This window comes from Trachypithecus francoisi, unplaced genomic scaffold (assembly GCF_009764315.1).
Source record: "Trachypithecus francoisi isolate TF-2019V2 unplaced genomic scaffold, Tfra_2.0 Lachesis_group3, whole genome shotgun sequence".
Lineage (NCBI taxonomy): Eukaryota > Metazoa > Chordata > Mammalia > Primates > Cercopithecidae > Trachypithecus > Trachypithecus francoisi.
Genome location: NW_022681468.1, coordinates 136,189,638 through 136,207,557, shown reverse-complemented (window position 1 = coordinate 136,207,557; position 17,920 = coordinate 136,189,638).

Here is a 17,920-nt window from a genome sequence, read left to right as displayed (position 1 = left end):
ACATTGGTGTTGTCAATGATTTCTTGGACATGATACCAAAAGTAGAGACAAACAAAGCCAAAATAGACAAATGGGATTGCTGTCAACTAAAAAGCTTCTGTAGAGCAAAACAAATGACAGAATGAAAAGACAACCTACAGAATGAGAGAAAATATTTACAAACCATATATTTAATAAGGAGCTAAGGTCCAAAATATGAATAAAAAACCCCTACAGCTTAACAACAAAAACAACAACAATAAAAACCCAACAAAGTTTGAAAATGGGGAAAGGGCTCTAATAGACATTTCTGTAAAGAAGTCACATTTCTTTTTCTCACTCTGGCTCTATTTGGCTTCCTGCTGAAGCCCTGATCTCTTGTGTCTTCCTTTCTAAGATTGTTTCTCTCTATGCTCTCCAAAGATCCACATATAGGACAGAAAATTTTTTCCTCTCTTTTCCTCCAACCCCTAGTCAAAAAGAAATTCAGAAAGTTTAGGCAATGTGCTCAAGAGAGCATGATGATGGAGCAGGGACATACTTCAAGGTTTTCTGGCTGAAAACCAGAGATATTCCTATTCACCTTTCTTTCTGATACATTGGCCAATGATATATGGTGGGGAGGGAACTCATGAAGTAAGGTGAATTTGACTTATCATGAGATAGTAAAACATTTGAAGTGGTGACAATTTAAATATTTTTCAAAGACAAAATGTTTAATATTTAGAGCAATGACTCTTTTACTAATATTCATTAACTGGGGATAATGTTCTTATCATTATATAAGAGTTATCTATAAATTATCTAACATTTCAATATGTGGCAAAGTATTTAGTTTCCTTTTTTTTTTTGAAATGGAGTCTTGCTCTGTCGCCCAGGCTGGAGTGCAGTGATGCGATCTTGGCTCATTGCCACCTCTGCCTCCCAAGTTCAAGCAAGTTTCCTGCCTCAGCCTCCTGAGTAGCTGGGATTACAGTCAAGAGCCACCGCACGCAGCCTTCATCAATAATTTTTAGTGTATAGAATCATGAGACCAAAAGATTTGAGAATAGCTTTTGTAGCCTCTACTGAATCATTTTTAGGGTTTTCAAGACAGCAAAAGGAAATACATACTTAATGTTTTTCTACTTCATACCAGAGATTTTAAATATTTAATCATGTTTCATAAATTTTATCTTTTCTTAATTCTCTTAATAGAATTGTGAGTTTTACACCCATTCCATAATTGAAGAGCTTGAGATCTGGAAATGTTACTTAAAATCCTCATAGTTGAACAAAGGGCAGAGGAGAAATTAAACCTAGGTCTGAATGACTCCAAAGACCATTCTGTCCTGCACTTAAATGTGTAGAACTACAACTATGATGTGAAATGAGGTGGGCTACAGACATGGATTTTCATAGTTACTGAGAATAAAACAATCTAGGAAGTCCATATCTACTAATTGTGGCTATAGCTCAGTACACATATTTCCAAAACATGGCTTCAATCTTGACAAAAAGAAAAAAAATCTTGTTTGGAATAGGAAGTCAACTTGATTGGATGTATTTTGGGGCCATGAGAACAAACAGAAGACCTGGATAATCTTCTTGTTGTATTAATATTTCATCCAGTGTTTTACCATTGCTTATGGGCAAAGAATTGAATTTGACCTGCCTTGGAATTAAATTTTCCTTTTCAATTTTCCATTAAGAAAATATTGCTGACTCTTGTCCTAGATTTTCAGTCTATTAAAAAATATTCTCATCCATGGCTAAAACACGTAGAAAGTTATACATTTTAAGTTCCTCCTTAGAACTTAGTGTTTTAGTCTCCCTTTATATCATAATTGGAAAAACATTAAAAGTATGCAATTGAAGCAAAATACCGGGAAGCAACTGTATATAGAATCACAAATCATCTATTTAACAGCTAAGATATTCCTGCTTATTACTATTTATATATACAAAATTAATTAAAGATATGATAGTTCTCCTCCAAGCTAAACCCTGAGTACCCTTGGAACAGAGGCTATCTCATTCTCTTTGGTCCTGACCTCAAGTGATTCACCCACCTCAGCCTCCCAAAGGGCTGGGATCACAGGTGTGAGCCACAGCACCCAACAGTCTCATTCCCTTTGGCTAGCCCATTACCTGCATAGCAACTGGAACACAGGAAGTACTCAACACACTTGTTTAATAGTCAAATGTGATTGACTTTATTTAAAATGCACTTTTTCCTAATTTAAATGTCTTTATTCTGCTATGTAGTTCATCTCATTATATAATATACCCATTTCCATATCATATAATTACTTTGGAAAAACAAGAAAAGCTGTCTGGTTAGGATGAATGCACTGAAAATTCACAAAGTTTTCTTCTATATAATCTAGCTTTCCTTTATCATTGGTAGAAAATACTTTTCACAAATAGAACTTTTTGTTTTAATTGTAATTAAGGCAGATGGCTAACTTAGTAAATGGGTATTGTTGGGGAAATATAACTAAAACCAAAATCTTCTTATCTAGAAATCATCTCCACAAAGGTAATAGGGAAAGAAAACATTTTTAATATTGAAAGCATTGAAACATAATGTAATGGGTATCACAGGCAATCCACATTGCTCACCCTTATATACAGCCAAGCAGACATGACCCATTATATGCATGTTTTCAAGATCAACAATAACTCAAGTAAGAGGACTTGACAGTGCTATATGTCACACATAGGTTACCATAATTGCACCTTTTAGTTGGGTACAATTAACTGTGCTAGTTAATTTGCTTTATCCAGAGGAAATTCAAACTTCTCATATATTTAGGACAGGAAATAGTTTTGCAACTTGGAGCAAGGTGCCCACCTAAGTCAGACTTAAGCCTACCCCAAAGACTGGGAGATGTAGGTACTCTCTTCCTTGATGTTTACATTTCAAAGAAATGGCTACCAGGGACTTGAAAAAGATATTTCTAGATTATATAGCTGACAAAATGCCAATTTAGTCTTCCAAAGAATTTATATACGTTTCAAAGAGAGGAGAAAGAACTTGCAATAATAAGTTTTCTAAAGTAAGTGCTCAAAGTAAATGGAGAGAAAGAGATATTTTTTTCTTATTTTCAAAATGAGTAAGCGTCTGATTTTAAATGTGCATTTGTCTTTACAGTGTTTACTGTCTGGTTACTTCATGCAAATGTTTATGGTAATTGAGTGGGGAGGTGAAGAGGGAGAGTAAGCACTACTATCACCTCACTCATATGTTGTTGCTTTTTATGATTTACTTTGTTCTCATGTTTCTGAATGTTAAATATGGCATTTCTTGGCCTATTCATGAGATAAAGTAACTATTGCTGTGTGGGGGAAAAATGATACTTTAGGTTTGTTCTTCAAGATTATGGCCTCTGAGAGTTCTGGGAACAGCTTTCTTGACCTCTTAATTGTTCTCTGTTCCCAAAATGTTAGAAAATCACACAGTTATAAGTGAATAAATATTAAGTTAATAAATAAAGAGGTTATCTGTCTCTTGATGGAGGAAAAAAAAAAACTCTGTAAAATATTTAAACAGATTTATTCTGAACCAATACAAGCAACTGTGGCCCAAGGAACAGTCTCAAGAGGTCTTGAGAAAGGGTGCCTGAGGTGGTTGATGATTGACTTACAGTTTGGTTTTATACATTTTATGGAGAGCAATATTACAAGCAAATACTTAAATCAATACATTGGTTCAGATCAAAAAGGTGAGATATCTTGAATTGGAGGTGGAGTGGGAGAAGTAGGGTAGGTTTACAGGTCATAAGTGGGTTCAAAGACTTTCTAATTGGCAATTAGTTCAAAGAGTTAAGCTTTGTCTAAAGACTTGAAGTCAATAGAAAGAAATTCTTGAGTAAAGATAAGGAGATTGTAGAAGACAAGGTTCTTGTTTTGTTACGTAGATGAAGCTTCCAGGTAGCAGCCTTCAAAGAGAAAAAATCATAAATATTTCTTTTCAGACCTTTAAAGGTGTCAGACTCTTAGTCTCTCCTAGAAGGAGGAGGTCTTGGCTGCATTAATGGAGATTCTTTACAGAAGTAAATTTCCTCCAGAAAGGACAACTTTGCAGGGCCATTTCAAAATATGTTAAAGAAATATATTTTGGGATAAAACATTTTGATTTCTTTCAGGGTCTGCTATCTGCCATGTGATGCTATACCAAAGTCAATTTGGAATTTGGTACCTTATTGCCACAAAGCATCTTTAAGGGAAGGGGTATAATGAGGCATGTCCTGTGTCCCTTCCTGTCATGGCTAGAAATTCAGTTTTTCAGGTTTCTCTGGGGTTCCCGTGGCCAGAGGGGTTCATTCAGTCAGTTAGGGGGGTGCATAGGATTCTATTTTTGGTTTGCATGTCCCTTTAATCATCACTCAAACTATGTCTTTTTTCCCTTTCTTTTCTCAGGTTGAAAAATTTTTCTTTGTTATAATCTCCTACTTAAAAGATTTTTGTTGTTGTTATAAATGGCACATTCCAGGTACAGTCCAATAGAATATAGGGTTAAGATCATCCTTTTAATGAATGTGTCTGGAAAAGCTTTCATCTCTTGCTTCTTGTGATGCTATACCCTCCTGGTTTTCCTCCTACTTACCTGGCCACCACTTCTCAGTTTCCTTTCAGGTTCCACCTTTTCTACTTGACCTCAAAATGATAGATTGCTTCTGGGTGGAGTCAAGAGCTGTCTATTTATTTATTGTCATTCCATAGGTGGTTTCTCTTAGTCCTGTGGATTTAAGTACCTACATGTGATATTGATGAATCTAAATTTCTACACCTCTGATCTCTTCGATTAGTTTCAAACTTTTATATACAATAGACTACTTGAAACCTTAATTAAATATCTAATAAGCAACTGACATTTAATATGTAGAAATAGGACTCTTGTTATCTCTCAGTCTGCCCTTCACCCAGGCTTCTTAATAGAATGAATGACAACATTACATTCGACTGCTTAACCAAAACACAAAACAAAATGTAATAAAACAAAAACAAAAATCTAGGAATCATTGACTTTCACGGTCCATATCAAACCCATCAGTAAATTCTGTTGTTTCTACCTCTAAAACATATGCTACATCCTCTCCCTTTTTACATCTCTCTAGCCACGACCCCAGTCCAAAACACCATCCTTTCTTGTAAAGACTACAGTTTCCTTTCAACCAGTCTATCTGCTTTCACTCTTTAACCTCTTCCCCATTCGTTCCCCATATATCAGTCACCGTGATTTTTTAAAAATATGAATTGCATTAATTCAGTAATCTCATGATAAAACTTTAAAGACTTTCCATTGACTTAGAATAATATTAGAAATCTTTACTGCCATGTTCTTAACATATTTTATTCAAATGACCTAGATATTTAAAATGGACAACTAAAAGTAAATATTGGAAAAAAATTCCTTGCATTAAAAAAAATAATATTTTAAAATAAAAAGGTCATATTTCTTCCAAATACATCCAATTAATTGTTAAAGATAATAAGCAAAATATTTTTTAATATTGTCTCTTAGTGAGATGGATGGAACTTTTTTTTATTAGACCATATTTCTAGTGATTAACTTTTTTTATAGCTAGAATACGATGGAGTTCAGAGATCAGCATTAGTTTCATCCCTAATGTGTGCTTTAGGATTATTTTTTGCATAGGCAAATGTCAATTATATAGGTTGTCCAAATATGCCTTAAGAAGCTTAATAGAGATAAATTCTTGAGAATTCTTATAGGTGGTTACATATGTAATTTTATTTCATAGTCAAAAAAGTATTAAATCTATAATTATGCATTTGACAGACCAAGCACATTCTTATTAACATCTGAGAGCATGGAATTCATCCTAATTAAACAAAACTATCCTTTTATAGTTCAGAGCATAACTTTCTGGGTTGTAATTTGGGAACATTTTGTTCTATATCTGTACTTAAATGGATACTAGAGAGGACTTTAATCAACTATGTAGAAATTAACAGCAGAATTAATAGAATGAATTAAGTATGAGCTTATGAATAATACACTATTTACAGAAGAATCTATAATGTTTGATTGTAAACCAAAAATGAAATTCTAAGTCCCCCAACCATCTAAATGGACCCTTCTTCTCAGCCCAGGGCATTCCAAAGTTAACCTGGAAAACTAGTTCAGGCTGTGACGGGAAGGAGTCGAACATGCCTCATTATACTCTCCTCCCTTTTGGAATTTGGGCCCAGTTGACCAGCATTAATATCAACACAGGCCTTTAGATTGATAGAACAGACTGTCTGAGTCTGGCAAGAAACATTTACAATCTATTCTCTGAAGCCTGCTACCTGGAGGCTTCATCTGCAATAAAACCTTAGTGCATACAGTACATTATCTTAACCCCAACATTTCTTTTTATTGATTCTTAATCTTTAGACAATAATTTAACTCTTTTAACCAGTTGCCAATGGAAAATATTTGAATCTACCTATGACCTAGAAGCCACCCCACTGCCACCTTTCCAGACCAAACCAATGTACCTCCTACACATATTGATTGAAGTCTTATGTCTCCCTAAAATGTATAAAGCCAAGGTGTAGCCTGACCACCTTGGGTCCATGTTCTCAGGATCTCCTGAGGGCTGTGTCATGGGCCATTGGTCACTCATATCTGGCTCAGAGTAAATCTCTTCAAATATTTTACAGAGTGTACTAGTTAATTTTGATACTGCTATGAAGACATACCTGAGACTGGGTAGTTTATAAAGTAAATGTGTTTCATTGACTCACAGTTCCACACGGCTGGGGTAGCCTCAGCAAACTTACAATCTTGGTGAAAGGCATTTCTTCACAGGACAGCAGGGAAGAGAATGAGTCCCAAGCGCAGGAGGAAGGCCCTTATAAAACAACCATCAGATCTTGTGAGAACTTACTATCACGAGAATAGCATGGGGGAACTGCCCCCATGTTACAGTTATCTCGCACTGGGTCCCTTTCACCACACGTAGGGGTTATGGGAACTACAATTCAAGATGAGATTTGGGTTGGGACATAGCCAAACCATATCACAGAGTTTGACTCTTTTCATCTATAGATTATTATGTTTAAATCTGTTAATTGAAATCTAATACATGAATCATGGGAATACAGAAAAGAGTAGGTAAGTGACTGAATGACAAGCAGGAAAATTTCACCTCGTAAAATAAACAAGTATGATTTTATAGTATCCAATGATATTTTAGCAACAATAAATGAGATATATCTTTTCCAATGCTGAATAAATATTTAAGAAAAAAAAACCCTCTATCTTATCTTAAATATATGTATACCTTTCTTTGTTATATAATATTGATTTGAAAAAAATAAACTTAGAAAATTATTTGACTCCTTACTTAAAAAGATCATGCAAAACCTGTAATTGAGACACAGGCTAACTCATGGACAGAAGTAATGTATACTATCTCTTGGCAGTTTTGCCAGAACTCACCCCAAAATATGGCTTTCCTTTGTGAACCCTGAATATCTGAGACAGGTCTCAGTTAATTTAGAAAGTTTATTTTGCCAAGGTTGAAGATGTGCATCCATGACACAGCTTCAGGACGTCTTAATGACATGTGCCCAAGGTGGTTGGGGTACAGCTTGGTTTTATACACTTTAGGGAGACATGAGACATCAATCAATATACGTAAGATGTACATTGGTTCTGTCCCGAAAGGTGGTACAAATCCAAGCAGGAAGACAGCTTCCAGGTCACAGGTAGGTGAGAGACAAACAGTTTCATTCTTCTGAGTATCTGATTAGCCTTTACAAAGGAAGCAGTCAGATACGCATCTATCTCAGTGAGCAGAGGGCTGACTTTGAATAGAATGGCAGGCAGGTTTGCCCGAAGCAGTTCCCAGCTTGACTTTTCCCTTTGGCTTAGTGATTTGGGGGCCCCAAGAATGATTTTCCCTTCAAATTTCCCCCCTTTTCTTTTAAAAATCTTTTGGAGGAAGCATTTTAGAAGACAATGAGTCTCTGGTCTGATCTCTCATGGCTAGGACAGTTTATTCCTAGATGAGTAGGTTTTATGTTATTAGCAAAGCTCATTTTTAGCAGGTTGTGAAGTCTCATGTCCTGTGAAGAGAAAATAGAGGGAGGAAGGGAGGAAAACAACAACAACGAAAAGAACAATCCTGGAAAATTAATATAGCCACATTACCCTGAAGTCCATGTATCAGTAGGCAGGTACGAAAGCGGTTTATGTATATAAACAAGTTGTTATTTTCTTCTGAAGTTTAAGTTGTCTAACTTCAGTTTGCAAGGATTTAAGAAAGCATGGCTTAGTTTTCAGTGATTTCAAATTAGGAAAAACGGGGAAAAAAGGGAAAGAAAGAAGAAAAAAATTGAAAGCATTATTTTGGAGACATACCCAGGAAAAATTAGAATTCAGTCCAAACTGTAGACAATAATAAAAATTGAAAAACAGTAGGCAAGACTAGAATCTAATAACAGATATACTGTAGCTTTTGAAACATATTTATTTCTGTCTCCAGTTTCCCATTTTTATTAAAGACAAATCATGGTAGGACCAATTTGCTTTATTATACTAGGCCAGATTATTTGTATAAAGTGCAGCAGAAATAATTATTTTTTTCCACATAGGCTTTTTAAGTTGGTTTTGATGGAACTTTGTTCCATAGAAGGAATCTCAGATAAGACTTCTGTAAAACCAAGCACAGTCATGGATTTGTACCATCAAATATCTGTAAGTTGGGTGAATTCCTCTCCTCTTGTGGTTCCCCCAAAACTTGGGGCTCCTGGGCCTGCCATAAAATGACATTCTTTACTTATCACAGGACAGGAACTGGGACAGGAACTGTGTAGACAAGGTATGAAGCCTGTTTTCCTAAGACTCTTTTAATGGCAACTCTATAAGTCAAGTTTAATTCCTTAAAGGAAATCACACCATTCCAGTCAAAGCCTTGGTAAAATAAGCAGTTTCTCCAATTTTGTTCTATTATAAATGAAAACAGATTCTTACTGCACTTATGCAAATAACTATTGCCATAGTTAAGAATACTCACAAATCGTTTCTGAATTCTGGAGAAATCAGGTAGAGAGAAACAAATATGCTCCACATTTTGTTCACAATTAAGGAGTATACTTAATTGTTAAAAGCTGTCAATAGCTCAAAATAAAAGTTTTCTTGACTCTGAAAAACAAAACAAAGGATCAGTAATGTTTCAAGCAAAAAGTCAAAGAATTACTTCTGTCTTCTATTAGTTCAGTCCATGCAGCTAATTCCTTGATATTCATGAACATTTTAACTCTCCATGAGTCCTGAAAATTTTTCCTCTATTCTGATGTCACAGTCTCCAAACTTGCCAGAAACCTGCATTCAAGAGCACCTGTTAGTTTTATAGCTGATTATAAAACCACCTTCTAAAGTGGACCAAAACAAAACAACTGTTTGTAGATGACAAAAGGTTTTAGGGCAGCCATAGTCAAAGACACAATTGACAAGGAAATTGTTACCTCTGTGGCACACAATAATTTAACATAACAATTATGATTATTACTGAAACACTAAGTCATATCAGAATCACAGGAGTTTCTCATAATTTTGGAACACATACCAATAGCATATTTATACAACTACAGTCCAAAGAAAACCAAACACCATTTCATATTTGATAATGTTTCCTGTACAATTTTTATACTAAATAAGCCATATATGTCATTTTTTGGACTTTAGTGAAGCTAATATCTTAAAGGATTAATTAGGTCAGAAAATGACATAATTTATAACTTGATCTTGGAAAGTTTGTCACATATCAAAAGTGTAAAATACTTGATATCACAACATAGGATCACAGGTCATTGTCAAATAAGTCATTCATTTAACTTGAGTGATAACTCAACGATTTTTTTAAAAAGGTGAAAAACCTTCATTCTTTGAGAGAGGAGACTTAATTTTCCAAACACTAAGCCCTAATAAAACAGGATGAAGCCAATTAAATTTGTTTTTCTAAACAATCTATACAATTTTAATTGTGACCATAAGATATACCTTCCATAAGACTTTTATCACCTTTAGTACAGAGTCAGTTAATGCTTCAAGAAACCCTTGTTAACGTGACACAAGGGCCCATATGCTGGTCTTGCATCAGTGTGTGCTTCACATTGATGGTTAATTTATAGAGAAAGTGAACTTATTCTCTCTCAAAATTGGCTCTTACAATCTCACACACCCACCCCTTCTGCAATAGTCTCTGAGCCTTGAGGAGTTGAATAGCTTTAATTTCTGGTCCTGTGTGTCAGGAACACAGTTTATTTTTATTGGCCTCTTCTACTGAGCCTTAAGATGAGGCTTTAATTGTTGTCAGTGTTTAAGCCTTACCAGGACTTGATGTACTTTTTAGACCTAGAAGTCAAAGCCCTGTAACTCAGCGTCACAAGGACTTTGAAAGCACATACAGAAAGATACACAGATGTAATAACCTTAATTAAAAATAGTTTTATCTCAAATTTTTTTCTAATCTAACCAAAACTTAATAATAATGGCGTAGGAATTAATAAAATATAAAATCTGTTAGGTCAGTTACCAGAGATTTAATGGTAAAAGAAAAGACCTGTAGTGTACAGAAAATTATGTTGGAAGGAAACATTTCCTTCATACTTTTAAGAAAACATTGTTAGCATCAGGTGACAACAAACAGAACCTGAGAGGGAAAAAAGCTTAAATGAGCTGAAGATGAGTTGAAGGAGAGCATTGCTATCTAAAGTAGGTCTTTGGTAAAATGAGACTCACAGTCACTGATTCTTAGAGTATACATCAGATACAGATTTTAATATACAACTTTCTGTTTAGAATTTTTTCTAAAAAGACTTAGAGTTGTAGAGTTTCAAAGGATACCATGGTATTTTGTTTAATTTTTTCTACTTACAGGGTCAATATCACTTTCAGAAAAATATAGTATTAAAAATGTATAATTTTTAAATAGTATGTTTTTCCCAGAAAAGTATTTTAAAACTTAAATAGAATTGAGTAATAATTTTTTAAAAAGATAAGATGGTTTCATCATTATTTTTTTTTTTCAAATCAGATACTTTATGCACCTGTGATTTTCTTTTTTTAGCTTAATTCTTTTTAAAAATTACAATTCAGATTGCGGATACAGTCACAGCAGGTTACCTTTTTAAGGTACGGGTCATTGTATCAGAACATATGCACTTGTTTGTTCTAAAAAAATAGACTCAGCAAGAAATAGGGCATGGTGTTTATTCATGCAAGACAGAGTTTTGTAAAATACATTGTAACTTTAGGATATATTTTGTATATTATCTTGGATTTGGTATATGAGCCCATTAATACTATTTTATTTTTCTACATGACAAACAAGAAATATGGACAATCCTATAATTTTTTTTTTTTTTTGTAAAAGTAAAACTTATTAAAGATGGAGAAGTAGAAGGAATAAAATACCATACCATTGGCAGTGTAATGGTTTGGAGCATAGATTTTAGGATCTAATTGACTAGATTCAAATTCCACCTATGCCATTTACTAAAAGCATGTACTTGGCAATGCTATTTTACCTGTCTGGGCCTTAGTTCCTTTATTTGCAAGGTAGAGATGATGTTAATAGTAACCATACCATGAGGTTGTTGTGAGATGAAATGAGTATTCAGGTAATCCATCTGGCTGTATTCACTAAGGATTGCTAGCATCATTTAAGACTACCGGCTGATGATTTCCTAGTGTGCTTTTCCTTATGTATTTTTTCACTTTCGTTATAAAAATATATGTATGTACATATATATGCAACTTGATATTTTTTCTTTTAAAATTAACTTGTAATGATGCTTATTCTTTATAACTACATTGTTAAACACTCTTTGTAGTTACACACACAAAAACTGCAGGTAACACACTGGCTCTAAAATCTTGTCCTGGTCATGGTAACCATTTAAAGTGCTTTTCCTAGAGCATCTGAGAACACTGAGCCAAGTAACTGAGAGCAGCCCTTTTCATCTGTGAGAAGACACAATGTTACAGAAAATTAGATGCTTGTCTCAAGGGAAATGAGATATTCCTTTTCCCAGATGTCTTCTGAGGGCACTTATAATGGGGTCCTCATGCTGGCTGCCTCAGTGATAGCTATGTGATTTAAGCCAGTGTCTTTTACGGAAACAGTCTCATTTTCCCTCATCATCAGTTGCTATCTTGTTTCACCCAGAGCAGAATTCCCAGAAGACTGAACAAGAAGAAAGCTCTAACATTTCGTGGAGTAGAAATATCAGAAGGCTGCCATATTCTGTAGGAGGGAAGAATAATTCAGAAAATGTCAATTCTGGCTGGGCAAGGTGGCTCACGCCTGTATTCTTAGCACTTTGGGAGGCTGAGGTGGGCAGATCACTTGAGGTCAGGAGTTCGAGACCAGCCTGACCAACATGGTGAAACACCGTCTCTGCTAAAAATACAAAATTAGCCAGAGGTGGTGGTTGTAGTGAGCTGAGATTGTGTCACTGCACTCCAGCCTAGGCAACAGAGCAAGACTCTATCTCAAAACAAACAAACAAACAAAAAACACAAAAAAACAAAATGTAAGAAAGAAAGAGAGAGAGAGAGAGAGAAAGAAAGAGAGAGAGAGAGAGAAAGAAAGAAAGAAAGAAAGAAAGAAAAGAAAGAAAGAAAGAAAATGTCAATTCTGTAATCTGGGTGAGTGCATTCTCCTTTTTCTCGTGTGGGACAGAAAAGGAATTTCTCCATTTTTGTTTAACATCTGACATAACATGATCATGAAACATGTAACGAACGCCTGCTGTGGGTCAGGAACTATGCTAGGTCCTGGGGCTTGAACTCTGTTCTTCAGAAACTGCAGTGTATCATATATATCCAGACTCATCCTATGATTCAAGTTTTTTCATGATTTGACTTTACCCATTCAGCCAAACTTACCTCCCACATAATACTCCAGTGTGACCAACTCACCTGACTTCATTTATTGATTTCACAGATCCTAGTGGGTGCTTACCACGTGCTGGGTATGTTGTAGGAACTGCAGATACGGAGGCAATCTACATAAAGTCCCTGCTTTCATAGTTTTTAAAACCAGTATGACATTCAGACTATAAACAAACAACAGGATAACAGTAAATGTCACTGTGCAGAAAAAATAAGAATGGAAGGAAAGAAAGCAGCTTAGATGGATATATGTGCTACTTTGGATAGGGTGGCCAAGGAAGTATTCTTGGATGAGGGGGGCATTTAAATAGAGGCTTGAATAATTAAGCGGGGTAGTTATGTGACTCTTTAGGGAAAGGCATTCCAGGCAGAGGGTAGAGCAAGTGCAAAGTTCTTGAAATGGAAACATGCATGAGGAATTTGAGGAATTGCAAGCTGATCAAAGTGGATCAGGTGGAATAAACTAGGGGAGACAGTAGTAGGAAATGTAAATTAAAGAAATAGCCAGGGGCCAGATCCTACAAGACCAAGGGAATGGTAAGGTCAGCCTTTGAGTTTCCTTTCAAGTATTACGGGAAGCCCTTGGGGGTTGGGGTTGGAAGTGTGTTGAGAATAGGAGGCAGACAAGTGTGAAAGCAGGAGGCACTGTTGGCTACTGCAGTTGACAGTTTGGAAGACCCCTAACTATTATGCTCCTCCCATTTCTGCTTCTTCCCTTTGCTCTGATCCCCTTCTGTGGGTGTTATCCCACTCTTCTCTCCACTTACTCAGTTCTTTGTGATACACCTCATGTCATTGACTGATTTCATTCACTTTCAGTATATTTTATACTGGAAAAGATATTTCAGGGAAATCCTCTTCACATCTTTCAAATAGTTTAACATTTGTGGATTCTGACAATTAAATCTCTTAATTTAAGAATGATTTTCTTTTATTTTCAACTTTAAGTAGATCAGCAGAATTTTTAATGATGAAGATTTAAAAAGAAATATTAAAACTTGATTTAAAATGAATCTAAACCAGTCAAGCTTAACCTAAATATCTCATTTTCTTATTCCACATTTATGATGCTTAACATTTTTTTTACTTTACTTTTACTGATTCTATCTACTAAAGTAACATTTTTCTTACCTAGAGAATTCTGATTACAAATGGAATGCAGAAGAGAACCCAGAAGAATATGCCTCTGGGTTGCCAGAAAAGATGCCCCAACTCCACGCTCTCATGTCTACATATTTTCCTCTTACAACCTTATTTCCACAAATAACAGAAGAGTTACATGCTAAATGTCCATGGTGCACTGTGTCAGGAAGCTTCCTTCCTTGTTTGTTCCTCGGGGTCTCACTTATTATCACACTGGTTGCAAAGAGGAACTTGTTTCTCCCCAGCTGTTGGAATGGTCCACTCGGCACACTGAGCACCATGCAGGGTGGAGTCAGTCCCATCTGTCTACACCACTCAATAAGGAGGAAATACTGGGGACACTTGCAGGAACAGCCTGGGACATTCTGACTGGAAGGAGCAAAGATATATCTGACACTTTTTTTTTTAAGTTGAGAAGTGAAAGGTCATGGAAAAACTGTCATTGACAAGTTAGAAAGCATTTCCAAACATTCTGTTATTTTATCCCCACTTCTACTAATCTGCACTGTTCATCTTCTTCTTTGTCTATTTCTTTTCCATCTCCCTACCTGGGAGAAAAAAGGGTGGGTTTTGTGTATCATCCTCTCTAATTGACTGATTTTTTTTTTTTTTTTGAGAACTAGAGAGAGATTGATTTCTGGAAATAATGAAAAAAATAGAGCAGAATCCATAGAAATGTCTCAGGAATGCCTATGAAAGCACTACTCTTGATAACGGCTTCTGCATAATGCATCTGTATATGTTTAGCATCTATTTTTTATGTTGTAGAGTTGACACCTGAATTAATCAAGATTAATGAGCTGGTCCTGCAAATAATGAGCAGTGTCTAAATGACTATGGTGTTCTCAGTGAAGGCCTGTTGAATTGAACTCAATTTCAATAATAATCTGCCTCATTAAATGAATGACACAAGTCCTGAGAAAGGCAACTGTATATCTGGCTCATAATTAGGACTGCTGTGAGCAGATAGATAGGCCCTTGTGGACTCCTTAGACAATAAAATGGGCATTTTATTCAGGTTTTCATCAGGGGAGAGTGTGCTATAATTGCTGTGACATGGCCTTGGACTCCAATAGATATGGCTGGAAACCTGATATTACTAGTTATCAGTGACATGAAGCATAATTTCACTCAATTTTCTTATCTATAAAATGGTAGTGATGATTGATACTCCCCTTAGACTTTGGCAAGAGACCCTGCATTGGACCCTTCCCTGGTCCTTTTCTGGCTACAGATGATGTGAAGAGTTAGCAAGGTAAAGGAGATGTGCCCACCCAGAGGATACAGTGCCCCTCACTCTGACCCACAGACCAACTCCAAGTATGTGGGACTCAGAATTGCATGTTTGAAGGACTTGAAGCCTGGGTTCAGAGCCTGCAAGAAGTGGCCAAGGACTCCATTTGAGAGGTAAGAGGAGTGTAGATGAGGTTTGTACGTTCTGTCCACAAATGTGGGTGTACACAAACATGCATTTTAGAGAAGAGGGAGGAGAAGAGGAAAGGAGTGCATCTGAGACGGGGCAGCTTTCCTAGGCAGCTGTGTTCCAATGGAAAATTCCAAGTCAGGGAATCTGAAATCTGAACCTGGTGTAGCAGGACCAGCCGCAGACAGGAACCCCTCAGACACTGAGTTGTGGAAGAAAAGGGCTTTATTAAGCTGGGAGCATCGGCGGACTCACATCTCCAAAAACCAAGCTCCCTGAGTGAGATTCCTGTCCCTTTTAAGGGCTGACAACTCTAAGGGGGTCCGTATGAGAGGGTCGTGATCGATTGAGCAAGCAGTGGTTACGTGACTGGGGGCTGCATGCACCAGTAATCAGGACGGAACAGAACAGGACAGGAATTTTCACAGTGCTTTTCCATACAATGTCTGGAATCTATAGATAACGTAACTGGTTAAGTCAGAAGTCAATCTTTAACTACCAGGCTCGGAATGCAGCTCCGGGCTGTCTGATTACTGATTTCACTTCTGTCTTTAACTCCTACTTTTTCTTTGAGGCAGTAATTGGTCATAAGTCACTATGAAGACTGGTCTCCTCCCTTACTGGAATTCCAGGTAGTTGAAAAGTCTATTTTTCAAGGTAGGAGTATAGAATATATTTTATTTAGCAGCTTGTTGCTTGATTTTTAAACTATTTTTAAAGATTTAAAAAATTTGTGATAATTGTAGATTCACATGTAGTTGTAAGAAATAATGCAAAAGGTCACTTGTCTATTTTCCCCCAATGGTAACATTTTGCAAAACTACAGCATAATATCACAATGAAGGTACAGATATCTATACAATCCAAAGATCTTACTTTGATTCCCCCATTGTACTTGTATTCATTGGTATGAATTGGAGTGTATTAAGCTCTATACATTTTATCACTTATGTAGTTTCCTGTATTTTCCTCCATGGTCCAGACACTACACAGTTCTAATACCACAAGGTTTCCTTGTGGGCTTATTTTAAATAAATAGCTATATAGTGAGCAAGGAAAAGAAAATCTCAGCACCCTAAACTCACTATGCCAAAGGGAAAAATTAAGCTTGGAAGCTGAGTCATGCACAAAAACAAATAAACAAACAAATCCCAACACCTGCCTTTCCTTTTGTTCCTAAACAGTTACAAGATAAAAGGCCACATATCTCCCCAGGTGGCATCCCTCACCCTGAAAATGTAAATTAACAGCTTACCTTTAAGAGTGTGGGACAAGAGGAGACTAGAAGTTGTCCCCTCCACCCCAAGACAAATGCATATTTGACTTCGTCCTCTACTCTATGTTTACTTTATCTTATGTAAAGTGCAGTTTTACTGAGCAAAGACATAACTGACTGCCCCCTACTCCCTCATTTTCATATGCATTTTCATATGCAACTTTCATAAGGCCCCGGCAAATGAGGGGGAATAACACTACAATTGAATGTTTGGTTTAGGCTGAATTAAGAGTAACATGCCAGAATGGAAGATTCTTCTCAAGGGGAAAACTCTTCCCAAATCAGAATCCTTGTGCTAACACACAGATTTTACTGAGGATGGTTTGTGTTTAATCCACAGATTCTACTGTGGGTAGTTTGTGTTTAGAGATGGAGATTGTGGGAGAATTTGCTTCAAGCTGCTGCCTCTGACTTCTGGTACAAGTCATACTCTGCCCTTTATTGCTCAGTACTCTACATCTATGAACACAGGAAAAACTAACCCTGAGCTAACCCTTACATTTCAGCAAAGCCCTTGGGTTTCCTGGGAGCTCTGATTTCCAAGAGCTTGTAGGAGGGTTGATGGCCATCTTGCTAATCTTTCAGGGGCTCATAGATTTCTCAGTCTTGCATTCTACTCTAGGTATAGATTTTTGAAGCAACCAGACCAATTCAAGTTCTACTGGGGCAGTTAAGGCAGAAGGAATTGTATTATCTGCTAATAATGGGAGTTACTATAAAGGATGTGAAAAAATGGGAGGCACAATGGGAGGAAGAGATAAAAGGTAAAACTCTCATGGGATGTAATCAGATGAAAAGAACTACAGTTAAATCATAGCCAGGGTTCAGGTTTGGAAAATTCCCACCTCTGAGCTCCCTGTAGCTTGTCCCAGATGTTCTGTGATCCACCCTGGAGTCCCCTTAGTGGTTGGCAGAGGCATCTATTCTGCCCCCTCCACTAGCTATAGCCTGTTTGCTAGCAGACAGTCTGGCTCATTCTGTGAACTCTTCTTTTCCAATTTTTTGGCTTCTAAGTCTCTGCTTTTTCAGCAGTTGGTTGACTCCTAGCAGAAGCTAAGATCTAATCTGGGAATGATGCCAGGGTTCAGAGCAGCCGAAAGGCAAGAATTCGCTATGAAAATAAATCTACTACTGCTTCAGTGACTCTGGTGATGTTTAGCAACGTTATGAAAGCAAATCATTTGTTTATTTTAGCGTC